The 24840-nt window shown below is 43.9% G+C and overlaps 1 protein-coding gene across 2 annotated transcripts in view; it reads right to left on the minus strand.

Moving 5' to 3' along the window:
• Window positions 1-23494, minus strand: part of DHX58 (DExH-box helicase 58) — a 103184-nt gene extending 79690 nt beyond the window's left edge. For both annotated transcript variants that reach the window (XM_030220951.1, XM_030220950.1), the window contains exon 1: window positions 23416-23494. The gene's annotated coding sequence lies outside the window, so the exon portion shown is untranslated. The remainder of the gene's footprint in view (window positions 1-23415) is intronic.
• Window positions 23495-24840: the final 1346 nt, after the last annotated feature.

A 24840-nucleotide genomic window follows, 5' to 3' on the forward strand; every position in this document is an offset into this window, starting at 1 on the left:
GCCCCCTACTAAGCTGTGCTGAAAGGTGGCCAGCGTGGATCTTTCCCGCGTGCTGAGGCCACTTTTAACGTGGTGCTAAAATGGCCCCATTTTCCATTTTTTCCTGTTAATGGTCACACGCTAATTTCCCCATTAGCATGTCAGCCCGTACCGTCTCCTATTTCGTAGGCAACAAGGGCTGTTCTGTCCCCTGACAGCCTGGCACTAGTTATAATGTGTTAATGTCTTCACTGCTAGGATATGTGTGTGAGCAATGCATTGTGTGTAATGTAGTTCACAGACAACACAACCCCACTTGCTTGTCTGTATAAGATCCGTTACTACTGGTTGTGATGCTGCTTAGATCACTCCTCTGTCTCAGCCAAGCTTGGCTTCTTTGTTTACGTGCCAGCACTTCCTGGCCATTCTTACTACCTCTGTCCTGAGAGGTCAGCCAGGTATGACCTTTTCCTCCAATCAGGGGCTGCCCCCTAGAGCCACCCTTGCCACTCGAGGGCAGGCTTTGCCCCTATTGGCCTTTCTACTCTTTCTTCTCTGAGTCTGTATGAGCTTCTAGCTCCGCCCCCCCTGTCCATGAGAAGGACAGTATTCATCTTGCTCCAGGACAAAGCAATGATCCTGTTGTATCTCTGGAAGAGCACTAATCTTTTCACCCTGAAAATACCCTTCTAGAAGAGGGTACTGCACTCCCAAACATCTAACTCCGAGCTGCCTCTCTCTGTGGAACTACTTTTCTTATCTCTGCAATGAGCTGATCCCACTTAAACTTCTACCTTCTCTTCACTGATACAGCTCATGAAACTACAGGGTTCCTTTGTGCTTATGAACATCTAACTGTGAGTAATCATCTATGTTATTCAATAAAGGAACTTCAGAAAAGAACAAGAGATTTAGGTGTGTTGTTGTGCTAAGGGTTTATACTTCAAGATATTGAGACTTATAGCTAAATAACTCTTAAGAAACAGATATACAAGTCTCGAGAGACTTGACAAGGGCTGACGTGATAATGACATACTCATCGGTTAGCGCAGAGCGAGGTAGCTGTGCTAACAACTTTAAACAATCTCTTGAAACTAGAGTTCTTTTCAGTCCTGTCCCTAACAGGTTCCATAATTCAGTATACACTACTTCTCTCTTTTACTGCAGCCTGTCTCTGACATGGCTCCACAGGTTCAATAAACACTCACTTGCTTAGCTTTGAAGTTCCAAGGAAACTTGTCCTACCTGAATTAAGCCTCTGCTTCTGGCAAACACAGGGTAGCAACATCTGATGAAGGCTGCTTCTCTTCCCTGGGCTCACCCCAGGTACTGCAGCCAATCAGAACTCCCTAGGAGAATTCCTTCACTCAGGGCCTTCCTGTTCTGTTCTGCTCCAGGGCATTTAACGTCCTCCTTGCCTGAGCCCTGCCCCCTGATTCAGCAGGCTAGCTCCATAGAAACATAGAAACATGACGGCAGATAAAGGCCATATGACCCATCCAGTCTGCCCATCCTCTGTAACCCCTAATTCTTCCTGTTCCTAAGTGATCCCACATGCTTATCCCATGCCTTTTAAAATTCTGGAACAGTCCTCGACTCCACCACCTCCACCGGGAGGCCATTCCATGCCTCCACCCATAGGCACCCGATATCAGAGGCTTGGGGAGGCTTAGCCGCAGGATCGGATCCTGATGACGTCACCTGTAGTTTCACGCGATGACGCCCACACGACCCAGTTCCGCCCGCCCGGGGCTCGCCACTCGTCCCAACTGCCCGCCCTCTTCTCTCCCTCAAGATCCCTTTCCTTTTTTTTCTTTTAAATTTACCTCCACTGTCCGGCAGCGCAGCGTCAGTGAAAGCGCTCCCAGTAAAAGCGCTTCCCTTCGCTCAGTGTCCCGCCTTCTTCTGACATCATGACATCAGAAGAAGGCGGGTCACTGAGCGAAGAGAAGCACTTTCACTGGGCACGCTTTCACTGACGCTGCGCTGCCAGACTTTGGAGGTAAATTTAAAAGAAAAAAAAAAGGAAATGGATCTTGGGGGGGAGAAGAGGGTGAGCAGTTGGGGCAGGGGAGAGAGGGACATGGATGGGATGGCAGGGCTCAGGGAGAGAGGGGAATTGCTGGATATGGATGAATGGAGGGGGCAGGGGAGAGAGGGACATGGATGGGAGGGTAGGGCTCAGGGAGAGAGGGGAATTGCTGGATATGGGTAAATGGAGGGGGGCAGGGGAGAGAGGAACATGGATGGGAGGGCAGGGCTCAGGGAGAGAGGGGAATTGCTAGATATGGATGAATGGAGGGGGCAGGGGAGAGAGGGACATGGATGGGAGGGCAGGACTCAGGGAGAGAGGGGAATTGCTGGATATGGATGAATGGAGGGGGCAGGGGAGAGAAGAGCATGGATGGACATGGATTGGAGGACTGGGCCCAGGGAGAGAGGAGAAATTGCTGGACATAGAGGGGAGGGGAGGGAAGAGAGAGGAAGGAGATGAGATGAGGAAAAAGGAAAAGAGGAGAAAAACTGCACATGGATGGAGAAAATAGGCACAAGCTGGATCCACTGGGCAGTCAAGTCTGGAGGACCCAGCTTTTACTTACGGATGTAGGACAAGAAATGAAGAAGAAAGGCGGAAAGTAAAGAAATAAATGGAAAGGAAGCCCTGGAAACGGAGTTAAGAGGACAGATAGCAGCAGAATCGGATACTGGGCCAGCATGATCAGAAAAACAAAGTCACCAGACAACAAAGGTAGAAAAGATCATTTTATTTTCATTATAGTGTTTGGAATGTGTCCACTTTGAGAATCAGGTGCTCAACATTAAAAGTTTATATTTATTTACTTATTTATGGCATTTTATTTTATTGCACGTCTCATATTCCGCCAGAACCAATATACTCATATCACCCCTCTCCTCAGGTCACTTCACTGGCTTCCGATCAGATACCGCATTCAATTCAAGCTTCTCCTTCTTACCTACAAATGCACTCAGTCTGCTGCCCCTCACTATCTTTCTACCCTCATCTCCCCTTACGTTCCCGCCCGTAACCTCCGTTCACAGGATAAATCCCTCCTCTCAGTACCCTTCTCCACCACCGCCAACTCCAGGCTCCGCTCATTCTGCCTCACCTCACCCTATGCTTGGAACAACCTTCCTGAGCCCTTACGCCAAGCCCCCTACCTGCCCGTCTTCAAGTCTTTGCTTAAAGCCCACCTTTTCAATGCTGCGTTCGGCACCTAACCCTTACCGTTCAGTGAATCCAGACTGTCCCAATTTGACTGCCCCTATTGGACCGACCGTTCACTTGTCTATTAGATTGTAAGCTCTTTGAGCAGGGACTGTCTCTCTTTGTTAAATTGTACAGTGCTGCGTAACCCTAGTAGCGCTCTAGAAATGTTAAGTAGTAGTAGTAGTATTTTATCCCACATTAAACATGAATTAGGGTGTTTTGTGGCTCTATATGAGAATTGTGATATTATGATCCCTTGTTTCATATTGTTGACGGTCTGCATTTTCCGTATGGTGGTATATTGGTATATTAGGTTCTGCCCAGTGTAATATTCATGGTACAGTAAGGTTCTGAGTGTGTTTTTGCACAAAGTTGTGCATAGTGTTTTGCAGTTGAGTGATTGTGGTTAGTATATGCTTTGAGCAACCACTTTATTCTTTGACATATGATACATATCTAATATCTACATTTAATAAAAGGTATTAATTGTGACTTTTATTTTTATTTATTTTTTCTGTGTGTTAGCAGACAATAATGGATTTAACCTCCACCCCTGGCCCCACCCCTAACCCCGCCCCCTTTAGCCTCCCCAAACAGTTGGGCCACCGATCGCCTATGCCTCCACCTCCCTTTCTGTGAAATAATACTTCCTTAGGTTACTCCTAAGCCTGTTCCCTCTTAACTTTGTCATAGGCCCCCTCATTCCAGAGCTCTCCTTCATTTGAAAAAGGCTGTCTTCCTGTACATAAATACCCTTGAGATATTTAAACGTTTCTATCATGTCTCCTCTCTCCCTCCTCTCTTCCAGCATATACATGTTGAGGTTACATAGAAATATGACGGCAGATAAAGGCCATATGACCCATCCAATCTGCACATCCTCTGTAACCCCCAATTCTACCTGTTCCTAAGCGATCCCACGTGCTTATCCCATGCCTTTTTAAATTCTGGAACAGTCCTCGACTCCACCACCTCCACCGGGAGGCCATTCCACGCCTCCACCACCCTTTCTGTGAAATAATACTTCCTTAGGTTACTCCTAAGCCTATTCCCTCTTAACTTTGTCATAGGCCCCCCTCATTCCAGAGCTCTCCTTCATTTGAAAAAGGCTCTCTTCCTGTACATAAATGCCCTTGAGATATTTGAACGTTTCTATCATGTCTCCTCTCTCCCTCCTCTCTTCCAGCGTATACATGTTGAGGTTCATAATCCTGTCCCTAAAATTTATAATTTAAGGAGGCTAACCCTCAGCATTAGTGAGGGAGTGCTCTTACGGGAACCTAGCCATATACAACCCATTTCCCTCACATCCATCTATAGGAGAGTCCAACACTCAGTGCTAGACAGTGCTGAGTAAGTTACTTTATTATATGTAACCAGTTTCATTTACTAGTTAACAAATTAATTTTTTTTCAAAGTAAGGATTTTGTATCTTAGATCACAGACGGTTTTCATTATTATTATTAGCATTTGTATAGCGCTACCAGACGCACGCAGCGCTGAACACCTGATACAAAGAGACATATAAAGTATTAAATGAGTGGACATTTGCATTTTACTGTTTTCATCCTTCAAAAGAACTTAAAAAAATAAAAAGTATTTATGATTTGTTTTGAAGAGGTTTTTTCTTTTGAACCAATGACTGGAAATCTTTCAGTTACAATGGCTCCAATGGGGTCAGTTTCGGAGTTCCTTTTCTTCTGTTTGCAAATTTTAAGTTGCAAGACTAGTTATTGACAACATCTTTTGATATTGTATAATTTTATATTCTTTCATACCCCATAATAGTTTTGAGGCCTTTACTGCATGCAGAAAAGGGGCTTTCCTAAAACTGCCTGCATTCAAGTTCCTGCATGCTTCTACGTACGGTATGTGTAGCCATTCCGAGGATGGAGTCGCAGTGAATTCATGTACTGAATCAAATTTCTGTGTACTGTACATTCATAGAATGCACACACACATTTACACCTGCCTTGGAACAGATGTAATTTTATAGGTTTGCATTTACAACTCAGGAAAGATGTCAGGAAGTATTTCTTCACGGAGAGGGTGGTGAACGCTTGGAATGCCCTCCCGCGGGAGGTGGTGGACATGAAAACGGTAACGGAATTCAAACATGCGTGGGATAGGCATAAAGGAATCCTGTGCAGAAGGAATGGATCCACAGAAGCTTAGCTGAAATTGGGTGGCGGGGGGAAGAGGGGTTGGTGGTTGAGAGGCTAGGATAGGGGAGGGCAGACTTATACGGGGTCTGTGCCGGAGCCGGTGATGGGAGGCGGGACTGATGGTTGGGAGGCGGGAAATACTGCTGGGCAGACTTATACGGTCTGTGCCCTGAAAAAGACAGGTACAAATTCAAGGTAAGGTATACACATATGAGTTTATCTTGGGCAGACTAGATGGACCGTGCAGGTCTTTTTCTGCCGTCATCTACTATGTTACTATGTTACTATGATTATATTATATAGGCATTGCAGTAGTCTACCCAAGAAATAACTTTCTGTTACTGTTCTGCAGTGGTTTCATTCATTTCTCCCAGATTGTTCCTTCCATGTTACATTCAATCACTTTACTTCTCCTGATAAATCACTAGTATTTGGGGTTCCACAGGGTTCTATTCTTTCCCCCATTTTATTCAATATTTACTTAAGTCCTATAGCCAATCTTATTCAAGAGTTTTGCAAGTCTTTCCACATATATGCTGACAATATTTTATTGCTCTATAAGGTCAGTCCTCTTAATCTTGATTTGCAGTCCCTTCAACGTTGTTTGCGTGTAACTGCTCAATGGCTCATGGACCACCGCCTTGTGTTGAATCTTGACAAGACGGTGGCCTGTTTGTTGACTGGTCACCTTTCAGTTCCGACCTCTTCACTCTTGCTGTTTGATACTCAAATTTCTCCAGTAACTAGCTTTCGTTATCTAGGAGTACTCCTTGATTCTAATCTTTCATTTGAGCGTCAAGATTCTGCATTAAACAAATCTCAGTGCTTTCTTTTACATCAGCTACGATCACTTTGCCCTTGTTTTTGATCATAACACATTCCATTCTGTAATTCTTTCCCTTTTTATGACCTGCTTGCATTATTGTAATATCATTTATTTAGGAATTTACAATCCATTGCTCAAAAAACTACGGACATTACAAAATACGGTCATTCATCTTCTTTGTTATTTAAAGAAATTCGACCATGTCGCACCTGCTTTGAAAGATCACCACTGGCTACTGGTTTTTTTTATCGCATTCAATTCAAAATATTGTTTCTGGTTTCAAAACATTGTGTCTGGCTTTCAAAGCTTTCTGTCAGGGTACCCCTTTGTATCTTTCTTCACTGACCATTCCGTATTCTTCATAGCGTGGCCTGCGCTCCATAAATGACCACTGTATGGTCCTACCGGTGCCTCGTTTATTTTGTTGAACTCTACGCCACTATCTATACGTAGTGAATGTAATCTAAAGAAGTTCTCTTGTTGTTCCAGCAAGCATACTCCAGTGAGTGAGGCAGTTCCTTTGGGTGTCGGTATCTGGAGGACAGTATGCATGACTGTAGTGTTCTTGTATGTATGTTTTTCTTTCCTACTGAATATTGTAGTTCTTTTTCTTTGTTTTGTAATTCATTTGTAAACCGCTTTGATCTGTCCGTCAGCTAAAGCGGCATATCAAATCGTGAATAAATAAATAATGCATGAATTTGTAGGGAGGAGTGGCCTAGTGGTTAGGGTGGTGGACTTTGGTCCTGGGGAACTGAGGAACTGAGTTCGATTCTCACTTCAGGCACAGGCAGCTCCTTGTGACTCTGGGCAAGTCACTTAACCCTCCATTGCCCCATGTAAGCCGCATTGAGCCTGCCATGAGTTGGAAAGCGCAGGGTACAAATGTAACAAAAATAAAATAGATACTATTGGAGATTCTACATGGAATGTTGCTATTCCACTAGCAACATTCCATGTAGAAGCCTGCGCGGCCACATTGGTGATCTACAAGGGCCGACTTCTGCATGGAATGTTGCTAGTGGAATAGCAACATTCCATGTAGAATCTCAAATAGTAGCAACAGTGGAGGAGTCGCCTAGTGGTTAGAGTGGTGGACTTTGGTCCTGAGGAACTGAATTTGATTCCCACTTCAGGCACAGGCAGCTCCTTGTGACTCTGGGCAAGTCACTTAACCCTCCATTGCCGCATTGAGCCTGCCATGAGTGGGAAAGCGCAGGGTACAAATGTAACAAAAAAAAATATGACCACTAAGACCTTTATACAAAGGGTGAAGGGTCATGGATTTGATATACCACCTTTCTGAGGGTAGAACCAAAGCGATACGCAGGTATTTTTTCTTTCCCTAGTAGGCTCACAATCTAATTACCAATCCCACTACTGTAAAGGAGTTTGGGTTATGGGATTTCCCAACTGCATGACTGAAGGTGTGGTATAGGCTGCTCAGTGCCCCTGTGGGCTAGCTTACATTGGTAAGAGGTGTAACATTAGAATTATAAAATGACAACGTAAAGAGCAAATGTGGTCAAATTCTGTGTACTGGCAGTACCAAAGAGATGACGGAATGGAGGTTCTCTGGGTGATTTGTTGCTTAGGATGGAACAAAGATTTATTTTTGATTTTGGAACACTTTTTCCAGGAGTTAATACGGACATTGCTATGTCATTTTCGGAGGTAAGGCTTGGACACTATACATCTCCGTGGCTTTCTTCAACACCAAGTTATGTGGTTGCACTACTAGTTTTTATACATTACCTTTTTAATCACCACTTTTTTAACGTTTTTTTGGTTTTCCATCTTTTATTGACTGAAATGTGTGGGGTTTTTTAAAATCTAATTTTACTGTTTACTTGTTCCTTCTCCCGATGTTGGAACACATCAATGATGTCACTGAAACACAATGATGTCATCGAGCCTTGTTTTCATTGCTGATTCTACTGCTCTTTATTTTTATTTTTGCATTGTTATATATTTTTCCCATTCGCTCGGAGGAGGGAAAGGTGAGTAGTGGAGTGCCTCAGGGATCGGTGCTGGGGCCGATTCTGTTCAATATATTTGTGAGTGACATCAGTGGCGATCCTAGCCGGCATGACACACGGGGCGGAACGCCGATGCGCCCCCCCCCCCGGGTGCAGCGCGCCCCCCCCCCCGGCAAAATGACACCCCCCCGGGTGCACGCCGCTGAGGGGGGGTGCCGTGGCGCGCGCCTGTCAGCTGAGTTTGGTGACTTCGCTGCAGCTCCCTCTGTCCCGGCCGGAACACAAAGTAACCTGTTCTGGGGCAGAGGGAGCTGCAGCGAAGTTAGCAAAGTCAGCGAACTCAGCTGACAGGCGCACGCCGCGGCACCCCCCCAGCGGCGTGCACCCGGGGCGGACCGCCCCCACCGCCCCCCCCTTGGTACGCCACTGAGTGACATTGCTGAAGGGTTAGAAGGTAAAGTTTGCCTTTTTGCGGATGATACTAAAATTTGTAACAGAGTGGACACCCGGGAGGGAGTAGAAAACATGAAAAAGGATCTGCAGAAGCTGGAAGAATGGTCTAATGTTTGGCAATTAAAATTCAATGCGAAGAAATGCAAAGTGATGCACTTAGGGAGTAGAAATCCACGGGAGAAGTATGTATTAAGCGGAGAGAGTCTGATATGTGGGGACGGGGAGAGGGATCTTGGGGTGATAGTAGCTGAGGATCTGAAGGCGATGAAACAGTGTGACAAGGCGGTGGCCGTAACGAGAAGGTTGCTAGGCTGTATAGAGAGAGGTGTGACCAGCAGAAGAAAAGAGGTTTTAATGCCCCTGTATAAGTCGTTGGTGAGGCCCCACCTGGAGTATTGTGTTCAGTTCTGGAGGCCGTACCTTGCTAAGGATGTAAAAAGAATTGAAGCGGTGCAAAGAAAAGCTACGAAAATGGTAAGGGATTTGCGTTACAAGACATATGAGGAGAGACTTGCGCACCTGAACATGTATACCCTGGAGGAAAGGAGGAACAGGGGTGATATGATAAAGACGCTCAAATATTTGAAAGGTATAAATCCGCAAACGAATCTTTCCCATAGATGGGAAGGTGGTAAAACGAGAGGACATGAAATGAGATTGAAGGAGGGCAGACTCAGGAAAAATGTCAGGAAGTATTTTTTTCACAGAGAGAGTGGTGGTTGCTTGGAATGCCCTCCCACGGAAGGTGGTGGAGATGAAAACGGTAACGGAATTCAAAAATTTGTGGGATAAACATAAAGGAATCTTGTTCAGAAGGAATGGATCCTCAGAAGCTTAGCCGAGATTGGGTGGCAGAGCCAGTGGGGGGAGGCGGGGCTGGTGGTTGGGAGGTGGGCCTTGTTCTGGGCAGACTTCTACGGTCTGTGCCTGAAAATGGCAGAAACAAATCAAGGTCAGGTATACACATATGAGTTTAAATTGTTGGGCAGACTAGATGGACCGTGCAGGTCTTTTTCTGCCATCATCTACTAGTTACCATGTTACTATTTTTTTAATGATTTCAACTAGGATCAGCCTGGCTTTATTCATTTTTGTGTTTGCAGCAGAATCACTCCTTTGTTTGGCACCTGTGACGTCATTGAGCCTCGGTTTCAGTCCTGATTTTTCAACTCTGTTTTCTACAGTTTTTAATACTATTTTTTTTTTGCGATTTTGGTTGGTACCAGCTTGGCTTTTACTGCTATTACAATTCTTGGCTTTTATAGCGATTCTATACCATGTTTGGTGCTATTTATATGCAGAGTTTTATTTCTAAGTTTCAAACGCTGGCCTTTTATCAATGATACTTATTCATTATAATCCAGTCTGTTGTATTTGGTTTTGTTTAAAACATTTTATTTTTATATTGCCCTTTAGAATGAGGACCCATGACCTTTGACCTGGATATATTTAAGACCACTCTGTTTTTAGAGCCATACTAGTGCTGCTTGTTTTCCTGCTGAACAGCTTTGTGATGCTGCCATCTCCTGGAAAGAACTGGTAAGGAACTTTTTTCAACAATATGAAAGATTAATGAGCTGAGGACTGTTGTACACTACTTGGGTAGGTGTCCTTGTTTTACACTTTTTTTTATTTACTACAACTAGTAATAGCATTTATATAGCGCTACCAGACGCACGCAGAACTGTACATTTGACATAGAGAGACAGTCCCTGCTCAAAGAGCTTACAATCTAGGTAACACAGACAGACAAGACATTACGGGCAAGGAAATTACAGGGTAAAGATGAACAGGGGAGGAGGAGGGCAAATGAGTAGCGGTTAGGAGCCAAAGGCAGTAGTGAAAAGGTGAGCCTTCACTGTAGATTTGAAGACAGGTAGAGATAGAGCTAGACGTATGGGTTCGGGAAGACGGTTCCAGGCATAAGGTGCAGCAAGATAAAAAGACCGAAGTCTGGAGTTAGCGGTGGAGGAGAAGGGGGACGACAAGAGAGATTTGTTTAGAGAGCGGAGTTGACGGGGAGGAGTGTAGGGAGAAATGAGAGAGGAGAGGTAATGAGGGGTCATAGAGTGGATGCATTTAAAGGTCAGTAAGAGGAGTTTGAACTGTATACGGAAGCGGATAGGGAGCCAGTGAAGTGACTTGAGGAGTGGGCTAGTGTGAGCATAACGATTCTGGTGGAAAATAAGTCGAGCTGCAGAATTCTGGACAGATTGGAGAGGAGAAAGGTGACTGAGCGGAAGACCAGTGAGAAGTAAATTGCAATAGTCCAAGCGAGAAGTAACAAGGGTGTGAATAAGGGTTTTGGTGGCGTGTTCAGAAAGGAAAGGGCGAATTTTGCTAATGTTGAAGATAAAGAAGCGACAGTATATATGTGTGTTATTTATCTATTTATTCATTTGTGATATACTGGTCACATATTGGTATTTTTATTATTATTTATTATGGGGTCCTTTTACAAAGGCGTGCTGAAAATGGCATGCAGTAGTGTAGGCGCAGGTTTTGGGCGCGCGACAATCCATTTTTTAGCACGCCTGTAAAAAAGGTTTTTAAAAAATTTTTGCCGAAATAAAATAAAAATTGCCGCACGTCTGTTTTGAGTCTGAGACCTTACCACCAGCCATTGACTTAGTGGTAAAGACTCACGCGGTAACTGGGCAGTAATGACCTATGTGCATCAGATGCCACTTGGCGTGCATCTGTTACACGCGCCCGAAAATAAAAAAATATTTTTCAGATGCGCGTATCGGATGGGCGCCAAAAATGAAATTACCGCAAGAGCCATGCCATAGTCAGGCGGTAACTCCATTTTGGCGTGTGTTGGGCACGCATAGACGCTTACACGGCTCAGTAAAACTGCCCCTAGGTATGTATGTATTATTTGTTTTTGTACCTCTGAGTTATCCATTTAACATGCATTTGTTTTATGTTATTACATACTCTCAGTCTCTAATGCAACTCTTTTGTGTGTGAAACACGGCCAGCGTTGGGCTCATTTTAATTCGAGACCACAAAACACACTGCCTCATCCTCTCATCTCAACGCGATATGTACAAACCCACAACCATAAACACCCCAGACCACACCCTCCCTATCTCAGGTAGCCTGAAAATACTCGGCATTACAATCGACCGCAACCTTACACTTGAGAGCGAAGTGAACTCCACACGAAGAGAGGCTGAGAAGGCTAGGGCTTTTCAGCTTGGAGAAGAGACGGCTGAGGGGAGATATGATAGAAGTGTATAAAATAATGAGTGGAATGGATCGGGTGGATGTGAAGCGACTGTTCACGCTATCCAAAAATACTAGGACTAGAGGGCATGAGTTGAAGCTACAGTGTGGTAAATTTAAAACGAATCGGAGAAAATTTTTCTTCACCCAACGTGTACTTGTGTACTCCTTGATAATTCCCATTTTCAACATTTCAGCGACTTCCTTCGCCATCACTTGTTGCCGAGCTTCCGATATTTGACAGGGATACTGCCGAACCACCATGGTGAAAATAGTACATAAGTAATGCCATACTGGGAAAAGACCAAGGGTCCATCGAGCCCAGCATCTTGTCCACGACAGCGGCCAATCCAGATTCAGATAGATAGATAGATTCAGAAGTAACCTGAAAAATACTTCTTCACGGAAAGGGTGGTTCTTCGTTGAATGGCCTCCCGATGGAAATGGTAGAGATGAAAACAGTATCTGAATTGAAGAGAGCTTGGGACAAGTATATAGGAGTGATAGGGAGAGTAGAGAGTAGAACCTTCTGCTCAGTGTGCTGCTGCGGCTAGGAAAGCGAATAGAATGTTGGGTGTTATTAGGAAGGGTATGGAGTCCAGGTGTGCGGATGTTATAATGCCGTTGTATCGCTCCATGGTGCGACCGCACCTGGAGTATTGTGTTCAGTACTGGTCTCCGTATCTCAAAAAAGATATAGTAGAATTGGAAAAGGTACAGCGAAGGGCGACGAAAATGATAGTGGGGATGGGACGACTTTACTATGAAGAGAGGCTGAGAAGACTAGGGCTTTTCAGCTTGGAGAAGAGACGGCTGAGGGGAGATATGATAGAAGTGTATAAAATAATGAGTGGAATGGATCGGGTGGATGTGAAGCGACTGTTCACGCTATCCAAAAATACTAGGACTAGAGGGCATGAGTTGAAGCTACAGTGTGGTAAATTTAAAACGAATCGGAGAAAATTTTTCTTCACCCAACGTGTAATTAGACTCTGGAATTCGTTGCCGGAGAACGTGGTACGGGCGGTTAGCTTGACGGAGTTTAAAAAGGGGTTAGATAGATTCCTAAAGGACAAGTCCATAGACCGCTATTAAATGGACTTGGAAAAATTCCGCATTTTTAGGTATAACTTGTCTGGAATGTTTTTACGTTTGGGGAGCGTGCCAGGTGCCCTTGACCTGGATTGGCCACTGTCGGTGACAGGATGCTGGGCTAGATGGACCTTTGGTCTTTCCCAGTATGGCACTACTTATGTACTTAACAAAGAAAATGTTCCACTCAATGTGGAAACTTAAACGCGTAAAACCTTTCTTCCCGAGGGAAATATTCCGTAACCTAATACAAACAATGGTACTAAGCCATGCAGACTATTGCAACGGAATCTATGCGGGATGTAAAGAACAACTCATAAACACAGCAGCCAGGCTGATAATTGGTAAAACACGATTCGAAAGTGCCAAACCCCTCTGAGAAAAACTGCATTGGCTCCCAATCAAAGAACGTATTACCTTCATCTGCACTCTGGTCCACAAAATTATCTACGGCGAAGTCCCAGGCTACATGACAGACCTCATAGATCTACCAACCAGAAACACAACCAGATAATCACGAACATACCTAAACCTCTACTACCCAAACTGCAAAGGACTCAAATACAAAGCAACCTACGCATCCAGCTTCCCCTATATAAGCACAAAACTATGGAACTCACTGCCAAAAGCTGTGAAAACAACCTATGACCATCTAAACTTCAGGAAATCACTAAAAACCAACCTGTTCAAAAAGGCATACCCTACCGACCCAACATAAATGCCTACACTCTGCAACACAGCAAAACCAAAGCTCGTAATGGACACTATATAACCTCTCCTCTCTTCGATCCCCATTGTGTCTGAACCTTAATCGACCACAACACCACCATGTATTTGTTTCTCTACCGGACTTGGCGAACGCCTTTACGGTACTATGTAAGCCACATTGAGCCTGCAAATAGGTGGGAAAATGTGGGATACAAATGTAACAAATAAATAAATAAATAAAGGTGTTTTTGAAAAGAATTCTGCTTTTATGATCTACTCCTTTGCATCGCCGTTTTGGATTTTGTGGATATCTTGCCCTGCTGTTTCCAACAAGGCCAGTGATTGGTCCTTAATGAAATAGGCAGGAAAAGGATCTATCAATAATGAAGATGCTTTAAAGCCCCCATGACGTTCTCCAGCACATCTGACTTGGGAAAGTTAAAGGCAAGCCAAGAACCAGTCAGCAAAAAACTGGAGGCAACAGGCTTTAACTCATTCATATATGCAGATGATGTCACCATCTATATACCTTATAATAACAGCATCACTGAAATACCGGACAAAGTCAAAACAGGCCTGGACCTTATGGAAAACTGGACAACAACATTTAAACTCAAATTGAATGGGTTGTGGCGCATTTGTTGCACCGGGAATCGCTAGCGCAGTTTAGTAAAAGAGACCCTTAAATTGCAAGTCCTCTGGGGACAGGGAAATAAATACCCAGTGTTCCTGAATGTAACTCACCTTGAGCTACTACTGATAAAGGGGAAAGGGAAGGGAAATTGGACTTGATATACTGCCTTTCTGAGGTGTTTGCAACTACATTCAAAGTGTTTTACATATATTCAGGTACTTATTCAGGTACCAGGGGCAATGGAGGGTTAAGTGACTTGCCCAGAGTCACCAGGAGCTGCAGTGGGAATCAAACTCAGTTCCCCAGGATCAAAGTCCACTGTACTAACCACTAGGCTACTCCTCCACTCATAAATACATAAAGCACAAGTTCCCATTCCTTGAAAAGGCAGAGTCAGCGAGGAAGGCATGTCTACCCCAGCTTTTGAGGGTAGCACTGCCAAGCTGCCAGGATCTCAAAAAAAGATATAGTGTAATTAGAAAAGGTGCAGGGAAGGGCGACGAAAATGATAAAAGGGATGGGATGACTTCCCTATGAGGAAAGGTTAAAGCGGCTAGGGCTCTTCAGCTTGGAGAAAAGGCAGCTGAGGGGAGATATGATAGAGGTCTATAAAATAATGAGTGGAGTTGAACGGGTAGATGTGAAGCATCTGTTTACACTTTCCAAAAATACTAGGACTAGGGGGCATGCGATGAAGCTACAAAGTAGTAATTTTAAAATGAATCGGAGAAACATTTTCTTCACTCAATGTATAATTAAACTCTGGAATTCATTGCCAGAGAATGTGGTAAAGGCGGTTAGCTTAGCAGAGTTTAAAAAAGGTTTGGATGGCTTCCTAAAGGAAAAGTCCATAGATCATTATTAAATTTGACTTGGGGAAAATCCACTATTTCTGGGATAAGCAGTATAAAATGTTTTGTACTTTTTTGGGATCTTACCAGGTATTTGTGTCCTGGATTGGCCACTGTTGGAAACAGGATGCTGGGTTTAATGGACCTTTGGTCTGTCCTAGTTGTCAAGACTCTCATAGTCTTGTTAAAGTCTCAATATCTTGGAGTATAACCTTGGCACACACCTGAAGTCTCTATTATTTTTCTGAAGTCTCTTTTATTGAATAAGTCACAGATAATTTACTCACAGTCAGATGTTCAGAAGTGCTGCCCCAGGGCACAGAGACTCCGTAATTCTGAGAGCTGTTTCAGTGGTTGGAGGTGAGAAATAGTTGAGCAGATAGAAGTATCTCAGAGCTGGGTGACTGGAATGTGTGATATCTCATTACGGAGGAAATATTTTCAAGGTAAAAAACCAAGTTCATTCCAGGGAGTTGGAAGCAGGACAAGTGCTGGTCTGAAGCAAGATGGTTAATGCCTCATGGCCATAGGGACATGCAGGTCAAGAAGGCTTGCAAGCCCAGGGAGGAGGAGGAGGCAAAGACCAATCGGGACAGAGCCTGCCATAAGGTGGCAAGGGGGGTCCAAGAGTAAAAGAGACCCTTAGATTGCCCTCGATTTGGCTGACCTCTCAGGACAGAGATAGTAAGAATGACCAGGAAATGATAGCAGGTAGACAAAGCAGCCAAGCTCTGATTAGAAAGAGAGGAGGTCTAGGCAGTAGCGCAACCAATGGTAACAGTTCTTATACTGACAGGCATGTGTGGCTGCATTGCCTGTGAACTACATTACACACAATGCATTGCTCACGTATCTTTGCAGTGAGACCTGCAGCCATGAAAGTCCTTAGAAATGAGAACAACAGTAAAGGCATTAAACACATTTTAGGATCACATTATAAACCAGTCCAAGGCTGTCAGAGGACAGAACACCAGTATGACAATACTTATGTACTTATATGGTATTTATGATTCAGAGATTTGGGCTCCACACAGAGACAGAGTACGGAAGCCGAAGTACAGTTATACATCTGATAAGCGGACCCTGGTCCTGGAAGGCGCATGATTCAATAAACTGCACAGTCCTGCCTCTTTCAGGACTAACGAGGCTGGCCCTTTTAAAACTACACTCAACCCTCAACTCTCACAGCACACTTGTGGACCTGCCGCAGCACACAGGTTGAAAAACGCTTACTTGAGCCATGAGAAATCTTCTCCATGTGTAACGTATAAATTAAAATTCTATAAAATTAGTACAATTTAAGCCCAACCTCTAATTTCACCCAATAAAAGAGATAAATGAAACAACAAATTTGTCCTTACAGCTCTAGCTGCTGGGCAGTAATGCGGTCACTTTGCACTAAGTGACTATGGTTAAAACCCGAATGCAGCTGAATATGAGGAGACTGGGATGTTTTGGACAACAACCTCATTAATTTTGGTGGCAGTGGGAGTTATTCTATTATTTAGTAATACATGGAAGGGGCCTAAGGAAGAATCCAGAGAGGAAAACAGGAAGGCCTGAAATGGCCAGTCCACGGAGGTGGTGGATGTCAGGACTGGAGCAGATTTTGAGCGAACTTGGGACAAACATTGGAAAGGAGTTCAGAAGTCAGGTGAAAGAATAGGGAGTGGGGAAGCTGGTTCGCATATAGGAATTTGGTAGAAAACCAGAGGAAGAATTTCATGTGGGCAGATTGGATGGGCCAGTAGGTCTTCATCTATTGTAATTTAGTACATTTATTGTATAGCCTACCTACAGCACCTCTCCCTCACCCCTCACTTTTTTCCCCGTCCTGCCCAACACAGTCCTCTCCCACCAGCAGAAGGTGTTGGGAGACAAACTTCAAATCACTACTAAATTGTGAACTGCCAACTACTCTTCACCATGATTTATAGAAAACTAGTAAAAAAGGCCCGTTTCTGGGATCCAAGATGGCCGCAACCTATTGAGACGCTGTGAGTCGCGTTCCTACTGCTGTTGCTGTTACAATGCCTAAACGCAGGGGGAGAGTGATAGCCAGAGCCTCGCTACCAACTCCCTCCTTACCTGGTCCTATGGACCGCTTTGCTCGACCGCAGAGAGTTGCTTCAGAAAGCGGGACGCTGCCAGTAGGGATGTCCGGCGTGTTAGGAGAATCGGTCTCCCCTGGGTTAGAAACCACTCTCAGCCCCGTTATGCGGACTCCACCTCCTCAACCGGTTGGAGCAAGCTCCTTTCTTGCTGACTCGACAGGGTCTCCCAGTGAAGATGGTGTGGACCCGGAAGACTGTCGAGTGGAGGACTCGCTTTCATCGCAAGTGGGAGAGACGCTACCACCGTGGAATGCGGGGAGAGGTACCGAAGGACAGAGCAAGATCCCTGTGAAGGCGTCTGAGAGGTTTGAAATGCCTAAGGAATTGTCAAACCAAAGGAGGTTACTTTAGATAAATTATGGGACTTAGTTTCTGCCTTGGGACATTCTTTCTTGAAACAGGCAAATGAAACTGTTCCAAAAGTGAATTTATTAGAGAAAGACTTAAGAAAGATGGAGGAAAAGACAAAAGAAATGGATAGTAAAGCCGAAAAGGTTGACCAAAGGATTATGAAATTGGAAACATTACAACCTCTGATGACAAATGACTTGACTAATCTCAGGAAAAAAATGGAAATCTTTGATAACTATACTAAAAGTCATAATTTAAGATTTGTAAACTTTCCCAAGATAAAGACTGTTCCTCCTCTTGATATGTTAAAGAGATACTTGCGAGATATTTTGAATATATCAGACCAGAATTTACCACCATTTACTTCTGTTTATTATGTCCCAGGAAAGGAACTGAATCAAATTCCTGAAACCCCAATAGATGTATCTCTTTTGCTTGAGACTTCTGATTCCGAATTAGCAACGGCAGCAACTCTGGTTGCTGCCGTTGCATTGTTACCGGATAAAAATTGGATCTTCCGTCTTTTCTTTCGCAATAGAGAAAAACCCTTTTTGGGTTATAAGATATTATTATTTCCTGATGTCTCTAAGGAGACAAGGAGACGGAGGAAGCAATTCTTGCTCCTTAAGTCTGAAATAATACAATTGGGGGGCACCTTTTTTTTAAGGTACCCCTGCAAATGTATAGTAAGACTTGATGGGAAGAAATATGTGTTTACAGAGCCCGCGCATGCATCAGCTCTTATAACTTTGGTAAAAAAGGATAATCGCTAAAGGAATAAGTAACTCATCTCAATAGAATTTGCGTTAACTTAATTTAATTTCCTAAATTTGTTTTTTTTTTATTCTCCTTGTATTCCTAAACCTTGGATTTCCAATTTATGGACTTGAGTATTAATAACCTCTTAATAGATTGTTAATCTTTAATGATATATGTTTAATTTTTATGTTGCTTTTCCTACCAAGATGTTTTCTTGCAACTTTGATGAAACTGAATAAATAAATAAATAAATAAAAAAAGGCCCATTTCTGACAAATGAAACGGGCGCTAGCAAGGTTTTCGTCGGAGTGTGTATGTTTGAGAGAGTGTGTGTGAGATTGACTGTGTGAGAGAGAGGGAATGTGCGAGAGTGTGTGTGTGTGTGACAGAGAGAGTGTGACTGGGTGCGAGTGTGTCTGTGAGAGTGTATGTATGAGAATCAGAGTGTGTGCCAGGGACATATCACTCCCTCCTCCCTCCCAGTTCCAGGATCCCCTCCCCCCTCCCTCCCTCCCAGTTCCAGGGTCCCCCCTCCCAGTCCCAGGGTCCATCCGAGTTTCAGGGTCCCCCTACCCTCCGTCCCTCAGAGTTTCAGAGTCCCCACCCTCCCAGTTCCAGGGCCACCTCAAGTTTCCGGCTGGAGGCTTCAATTAGAACGTTGGAGGTGCCTTTTATATATAGAGATGAGAAAGCAACCCCTGGTAATGTGAACAACGATGAACTAACTAAAAACAGAGATTGCTCAAGTCATCAAACAACTCAAGAATGGTTAGGCATCTGGGCCAGATCAGGTTCGGGTGGAAGCCTTAAGAGCAGGAAGGAGGTATTGCTGTTGACAATCTACACAGACTATTCTGTTGTCTTGTATAGACTGACGAACTGGAAACTTGCTGACGTAGTACTCATCCTTAAAAACATAATAAGACCACTACAGGGGAATCGGCCTCCTATCATTTTTTGGAGGAGTGCTTAGCAAAGTAAATGGAACCCACCAACAGCCAGTGCGGGAAGTCAACACCTGAGAGGTGTTCTGTTGGGCAAATATTTTGAAGAGAGGATAAGATGTGGAAACGTTAGGGAGTCAATGATCAAATTAAATTGACAATATTCATTGACTCCCTATTGATGTTTCTGAAAGCACTTTCGAAATCTATGTGGAAAGCGCTTTAGGTGACATGAATCTAACAGAAATTAGTCCAAATTATTTCTGCTTTCTATGTGATGGCACACCTTGCAGAGTAAAGGTGCACAGCGAAAAACCCAACAGCTTTGTTGTCCAAATGGGTGTAAAACAAGGATGTCACCACTGCTATTCAGTGCGGTTATTGATTGTGTCATGAAGCAAAACTTGGCTGGGCATGTGGGCATGGAATGTAGACACAGCCTGTTATTTACCAGTGCAAAGTACATGCCAATAATATATTATTTTTATGGAATAATCAGAATCCAAGAGCTGCTAGATACAGTCATAGAAAGAGTAGGAAAAGTTACAGATCAATGCAAAGAAAACCAAGCTTTATAGCGGAATGGAGGAGTGGCCTAGTGGTTAGAGCACCGGTCTTGCAATCCAGAGGTGGCTGGTTCAAATCTCCCACTGCTGCGATCTTGGGCAAGTCACTTAACCCTCCATTGGCTCAGGTACAAACCTAGATTGTGAGCTCTGCTGGGACAGAAAAATATCCAGTGTACTCACCTTGAGCTACTACTGAAAAAGGTGTGAGCAAAATCTAAATAAATACACTGATTGTAACCTGCATATAGGTGCTTGGCTGAGTCTCTTGCCTTGGTCTGATTTGCACTCTACAACTACGTCTCAGTCCTTTTGGATCATTGCAGGATCATGGAGTCATTGTAACTTCAGTCTGCCTGGTTTACAAAGCAAACAGAAAGTGGCTGCAGTTTGAGGGCCAGCTGAAGATGGGGTCAATGGAAGCTGGCAGTGGTGGGTGCTGGTAGTAAAGGGGTGGGCAAGCCCCTTCTGGGATATGCCGGTAAAGGGATGGTGTAAAAGCCAGAACCAAATTGGCTTCCTTGGTTACAGTGGACTAGATAGGCTCACTTCCACTCCTGGCTATTAAACCCCCTTACAGCAGCTCATAGGTTTGATGCTGTGATTTGAGTGTATGGGAATGACGGTTGTGAAGGGGAGTGAAGGAAACCGAGATTAACCTAATTGGCTTCCTATCTTACAGTGGACTAGATAGGCTCACTTCCACTCCTGGCTATTAAACCCCCTTGCAGCAGCTCATAGGTTTGCTTGCTGTGATTTGAGTGTATGGGAATGACGGCTGCGAAGGCCAAGGGTGTGGAAGAAACCGAGATTAACCTAATTGGCTTCCTATCTTACAGTGGACTAGATAGGCTCACTTCCACTCCTGGCTATTAAACCCCCTTGCAGCAGCTCATAGGTTTGCTTGCTGTGATTTGAGTGTATGGGAATGACAGCTGCGAAGGGGAGTGGAGGAAACAGAGATTAACCTAATTGGCTTCTTATCTTACAGTGGACTAGATAGGCACACTTCCACTCCTTGCTATTAAACCCCCTTGCAGCAGCTCATAGGTTTGCTTGCTGTGATTTGAGTGTATGGGAATGACGGCTACGAAGGGGAGTGGAGGAAACTGAGATTAACCTAATTGGCTTCCTATCTTACAGTGGACTAGATAGGCTCACTTCCACTCCAGTCTATTGCACCTCTTTGTTTAACTTTCTAAAAGATTTGTGTAGCGCTGGTGATCGCTGCATACTGTCAGCAGTAGCGGCCGTGAAAACGAGATCAACCAAAGCCTCCAAATAATGCACACCTGGGCAGATGCATTCCAGCTGAAACTTAATGCGGAAAAACACACAATGTCTTGTTCTCACCTCACAACATAACACAAAAAACCTCTCCACCATAACCACACCACACTGTTCTCTGCCTGTTTCTCAAAACTTGAAAATTCTAGGAGTCACCATTGATCGAAACCTTACTCTCGATGCCCACGTGAAAAACACGATGAAAAAGATGTTCTATTACATGTGGAAACTCATAAGAGTAAAACCTTTCTTCCCGAGATACATATTCCGTACCCTGGTAAGTCAATGGTAATAAGTCATCTCGATTACTGCAACGCGCTGTACGCAGGCTGCAAAGAGCAGAACATCAAGAAACTCCAAACTGCCCAGAATACTGCCGCCAGACTCATATTTGGAAAAACTAAATGTGAAAGCGCAAAACCCTTAAGAGAGAAACTTCACTGGCTCCCACTTAAGGAACGTATTACATTTAAAATCTGCACACTGGTACACAAAATCATTCACGCAGACGCCCAAATCTACAGAGCCGGTGGTTGGGAGGCGGGGCTGGTGGTTGGGAGGCGGGGATAGTGCTGGGCAGACTTATACGGTCTGTGCCCTGAGGAGCACAGGTACAAATCAAAGTAGGGTATACACAAAAAGTAGCACATATGAGTTGTCTTGTTGGGCAGACTGGATGGACCGTGCAGGTCTTTTTCTGCCGTCATCTACTATGTTACATGCTAAACCTCGTGGACCTACCTCCCAGAAACGCCACAAAATCATCTCGCAAATTTTTCAACCTGCACTTCCCCAGCTGCAAAGGACTAAAATACAAGCTGATGCATGCCACTGCCTTCTCTTACACGAGCACAAAGTTATGGAACGCACTACCTAGAGACCTGAAAACAATGAACGAAACAACTATCTTTCGCAAATCCCTCAAGACATATTTCTTCAACAAAGCCTACAATGAAAACCCAGAACCTCACTAATCCACTTCTGAAAACCCACCTTCTACTATACCTAATAAATTCCTTCCTTCTTCTCTCTACTTTCTTCCCTTAATCTCTGTACAATAACTGTACCTGACATCCAGGATTAACTGTGTTAACAAAACTATGTAAGCCACATTGAGCCTGCAAATAGGTGGGAAAATGTGGGGTACAAATGCAACAAACAAATAAATAAAATAAATAAAAAACAAAGAAGCGCCCCTTCTGTCATGAAACCTTATTTAACGCTTCAGAACGCCCGATCCGCTAAGTTACGCCCCCTGTGACGTAATGTTACCATCGCACGGAGGATCACAACTTTTAAGGAGGACAAGATTGGTAAGGAAATCGGAGGATCCCAGGAGAATAATCCTCAGCTTTAAGTACATCAGCTGCCTTCTTCTAAAAACATTTATTTTGGAAGATATATGTAAAATGTCCACACGTAAACGTGTGGGCAAAAAACAAAAACTTACTTTTAAAGGTTTTTAAATCGAATCCGGGAGGATCCCGCTGTATCCGTTTTTTACCTTTTGCCGCCGGTAAAGAACAGATTCAACTGCAAAAGTCAGACTTGCAACAGCAGCAGGAAAAATGGGGAGAGAATGATTAGCCCTTATAAAGATTGAGGAATTATAGCAAATACCGCAGGACAGAGAGATAATGCAGAAGACCAAAATATAGATTTTAAAGTTTATAGATTATGGAGGTTATCAATAGAAATCAAACAAAATAAAACATGGAAAAGAAAATAAGAAGATACCTTTTTTATTGGACATAACTTAATACATTTCTTGATTAGCTTTCGAAGGTTGCCCTTCTTCGTCAGATCGGAAATAAGCAAATGTGTTAGCAGATAGTATATATAAGAGAAACATCAAAGCATTACTTTGACTGTCTGACAGAGTGGGAGGGTGGGGGTATGCATGGGGACATCAAAGCATTTTCATTGATATTCTAACAGGATGGGTGTTGGTAGGTGAGAGGAGGGTAATAAACAGAGAAATACAGCTTTATGTTTTATAATGAGTTAGAAAACCCAGATCCTTATTAAGTCCTGTCTGTTGGGTGTCAAAATATTCAATCATTCTTACTTCAAAGGTCTTACGTTCCTGTATTGTTTTAAAATTACCTTTCAGGATTCTTACTATGAAATCACTGGTGCAGATTATGGAGCTATTTAGACCTATTGCAAGACAGATATTTTGCTAGGCAGATTAAAACTGCAGAATATGACTTCTAATCCAAGATAGAGAGGGTACTGGGGTCTTACCTGGGATACCAGGGCAGCAGCTGTCTTATCTCCTCCAGATACTGGGGATTTATTAGCTGTTCCACTGGTTTTGCTTTCTCTGTTTAGAGTTTCCCTCTGATCTGAAAATGGAACTGAAATTACTGAATAATGTTTAAGGAGCCCTACCAAGGGAAGCATGAACGGCCAACACCCTAAAAATAAACAACTATAACTGACACAACCAGATAAAAAGCATGCACAAAATAAACCATCTATTAAGTGTACAAGAAAGAAAATAACTGGCAGACAGTCGAAACAGACATGTTGCAGACAATAGATCTGTGTCTCATGCATATAAACACTTGCATTTGTGTCATGATGAAAGAGAAACAGTCGGGCAATTTGCATGCAAACACAGAACACAGGGACATAGAGAGAACATGAACACAGACAAAACCTGGAATATTATGTGAAGCCTGCTTGAATTTTCTGTTTTAAGATGTTTAGGAAGAGGAGAAACAAGATCTGGGACTAAAAAGCTGGGGAGGGAGGGACAGCAAATGCCTAGGACAGGAGCAAGGTATGCTGCACGTAACCCTCCCTAAATCCACCCCATGAGCATTGTCACACTGGGAAATCGAAACCCAGGCAGCCAGCCCTAGCTTCAAGCCTCTACTGAGTCACAAGAATGACACTGTGGCTCTATTCACTGTTTTCTTTTTTCCTCTAACTCCTTTGTTTCTAAGACCTTGGCATGCCCAGAGGAATTCTCATCCAGAAATCAGGGAATTCACCCCTCCCTTTCACTATACATAAGCATAGGAGCCGCTGTGTGGGTGCTGTGGGTGCTTGAGCACCCCCAGTATTGAGAAAATTCCTTGTATGTGTCCAGGAAAGGGTTATTTCTATTGGATTTATCACCCCCAATAATTTTGAAAAGTTGGCTCCTATGCATATAAGCCTACTGCTGATCTTCAACAGGGCCGCCGAGAGACTGGGCCGGGCCCAGGACAAGGCCGCCCCTGGACCCCCCCCCCCCCCCCCCCCAGGTCACTGCCGCTTCCCCCTCCACCCGCTCCCCTCCGTCCGCCACCGGGCCGGGCCCCTGCACTATATGTAGATCCTTCAAGAGGTAGTGTGTCATGATTTAGGCTCTACACCTTTTCTGATGTTTTGGTGCCACCTCAGTAAGGCCAAAACACAATCTGTCCACTGCAAAACACTATACACAAACTTGTGCAAAAACCCACTCATAACCTTACCAAACCATAACAGCACTAATTCCAAGGACAGGATGAGCTACAACCTTATGCGTGGAAAGGCAGCGCTATAATTACACCTGGCTCTAAAACACCAGTACACAACCTAGTGAAACAAAAAACAAAACAAAAAGGGCTGCAAATACTACACGCTAGCAAAATACTGTACCTTGATCACACATGAAAAACACATGGCAACAGATAT

This window comes from Microcaecilia unicolor, chromosome 12 (genome assembly GCF_901765095.1).
Source record: "Microcaecilia unicolor chromosome 12, aMicUni1.1, whole genome shotgun sequence".
In the NCBI taxonomy this organism is placed as follows: Eukaryota; Metazoa; Chordata; class Amphibia; order Gymnophiona; family Siphonopidae; genus Microcaecilia; species Microcaecilia unicolor.